Here is a 2,965-nt window from a genome sequence, read left to right on the forward strand (position 1 = left end):
ATCCCAGAGGACACTGAAATAAAGGCAAATCCAGTCAATTACATGCAACTTTAGGATATCTTCTGCAGGCTGTACCTAAGTTGTATGTATGAATTTATCAACACTTTTTTTTTTAAAGATTTTATTTATTTATTTGACAGAGAGATAGAGAGAGAGCACTCAGTGGGCAGAGGGAGAGGGAGAAGCAGGCTCTCTGCTGAGCAGGCAGAGGTAGAGGGGGAAGCAGGCTCTCCGCTGAGCAGGGAGCCCGACGCGGGGCTTGATCCCAGGACCCTGGGACCACGACCCGAGCTGAAGGCAGCCGCTTAACTGACTGAGCCACCCAGGCATCCCTTATCAACACTTTCTTGACAGTACATGACACACTAGCATTTTTTTGTGGTGGTGTTGACCACTCTTTGTTAAAGAGTAAGACTAAGCGGTGCCTGGCCTGATCAGTCAGTAGAGCATGTGGCCCTTGATCTCAGGTTCAAGCCCCACATTGCGGGTAGAGATTACTTAAAAAAAAAAAAAAAACTTTGGGGGGCGCCTGGGTGGCTCAGTCATTAAGCATCTGCCTTCAGCTCAGGTCATGATCTCAGAGTCCTGGGATTGAGCCCCGCATTGGGCTCTCTGCTCAGCAGGAAGCCTGCTTCTCCCTCTCCCACTCCCCCTGCTTGTGTTCCTGCTCTCGCTGTCTCTGTCAAATAAAAAAATAAAATCTTAAAAAAAAAAAAAAAAAGAAAGAAAGAATCTTCTGATCCCCGCCTCCCCACTCCATTTACAGGGACTGACCCTTCAGTAACCAGTTTGACCCAAGCTGGGCCAATCAGATTCTCTTTCTCAGATGGTTGGAAATGGGACTGAGAAAGTTAAATTAGCCTCTTTGGATGACTAGAACTATTACGTATACTTGGAAGTTCTGGTATGGCCATCCATGTTCTTCTCTATAGCCTTAATAACTGGGGAATCCTATCTGTAGAATTGCCTCACACCTTGGTCAACACTTCTTCCTGTATTATAGTATCAGTCTTTTGGCTTTAAATACTGTTGCTTCATGGGGCGCCTGGGTGGCTCAGTTGTTAAGCATCTGCCCTCGGCTCAGGTCATGATCCCAGGGTCCTGGGATCGAGCCCCGCATCGGGATCCCTGCTCAGCGGGAAGCCTGCTTCTCCCTCTCCCACTCTCCCAGCTTGTGTTCCCTCTCTCTTTGTGTGTCTCTCTGTCAAATAAATAAATTAATTAATTAAATAAATAAATAAATAAATACTATTGCTTCATGGTCAACTAATCTTCAACAGAGCAGGAAAGAATATCCAATAGAAAAAAGACAGTCTCTTCAACAAATGGTGTTGGGAAAACTGGACAGCAATATGCAGAAGAATGAAATAACCACTTCCTTATACCAGATACAAAAATAAACTCAAAATAGATGAAAGACCTAAATGTGAGACAGGAAACCATCAAAATCCTAGAAGAGAACACAGGCAGCAACCTCTTTGACCTTGGCTGTAGCAACTTCTTATTAGACATGTTGCTGGGGGAGAGGGAAACAAAAGCAAAAATGAACTATTGGGACTTCATCAAGATAAAAAGCTTCTGTGCCGCAAAGGAAATAATCAACAAAACTAAAAGTCAGTCTACAGAATGGGAGAAGATATTTGTAAATGACATATCCAATAAAGGGTTAGTATCCAAAATTTATAATGAACTTACCAAACTCAACACCCAAAAAACAAAAAATCCAGTTAAGAAGTGGGCAGAAGACATGAATAGACATTTCTCCAAAGAAGAATACATCCAGATGGCTAACAAACACATGAAAAGATGCTCAACATCACTCATCATTAGGGAAATACAAGTCAAAACCATGATGATATACCATCTCACACCTGTCAGAATGGTTAAAATGAACAACACAAGAAACAACAGGTGTTGGCAAGGATGAAGAGAAAGGGGAACCCTTTTACACTATCGGTGGGAATGCAAACTGGTATAGCCACTGTGGAAAACACTACGGAGATGGTGCCTCAAAAAGTTAAAAATAGGGGACGCCTGGGTGGCTCAGTCGGTTAAGTGGCTGCCTTCGGCCCAGGTCATGATCCCAGGGTCCTGGGATCGAGTCCGCATCGGGCTCCTTGCTCAGCAGGGAACCTGCTTCTCCCTCTCTCTCCCTCTGCTTGTGCTCTGTCAAATAAAAAAAAAAAAAAAAAAAGTTAAAAATAGAACTACCCTATACTCCAGCAATTGCACTACTTGGTATTTACCCAAAGAATACAAAAATACAGATTCAAGGGGGTACATGCACCCCAATGTTTACAGCAGCATTATCAACAATCGCTAAATTATGGAAACAGCCCAAGTATCCAGCAACTGAAAAATGGATAAAGAAGATATGATGCATATATATATATGACATTTATATACATACATACATACAATGGAATATTAGCCATCAAAAAAATGAAATCTTGCCATTTGCAACAACGTGGATGGAGCTAGAGTATATTATGCTAAGTAAAATAAGTCAGAGAAAGACTACTACCATATGACTTTACTCATATGTGGAATTTAAGAAACAAAATAGATGAGGATGTGAGGGCGATCTGGCTGCGACATCTGTTACCCCATTGATCACCAGGGTTGATTGGGCTGATCTGGCTGGCTAGGCGGGTGTCCCCTTCCTCCCTCACCGCTCCATGTGTGTCCCTCCCGAAGCTGCGCGCTCTGTCGAAGAGGACGACCTTCCCCGATAGAGGAGGACCGATCTTCGGTCAAGGGTATACGAGTAGCTGCGCTCCCCTGCTAGAACCTCCAAACAAGCTCTCAAGAAACAAAATAGATGAACACATGGGAGGGGGAAAAAAGAGAAAAGGAAACAAACCATAAGAGACTCTTAATGATAGAGAACTGACGGTTAATGGAGGAAGGTGGGTGGGGGATGGGGCAGATGGGTGATTAAGGTGGGCACTTGTTATGATGAGCA

This window comes from Leptonychotes weddellii, chromosome 9 (genome assembly GCF_054177405.1).
Source record: "Leptonychotes weddellii isolate Sample4059 chromosome 9, ASM5417740v2, whole genome shotgun sequence".
Taxonomy (NCBI): Eukaryota; Metazoa; Chordata; class Mammalia; order Carnivora; family Phocidae; genus Leptonychotes; species Leptonychotes weddellii.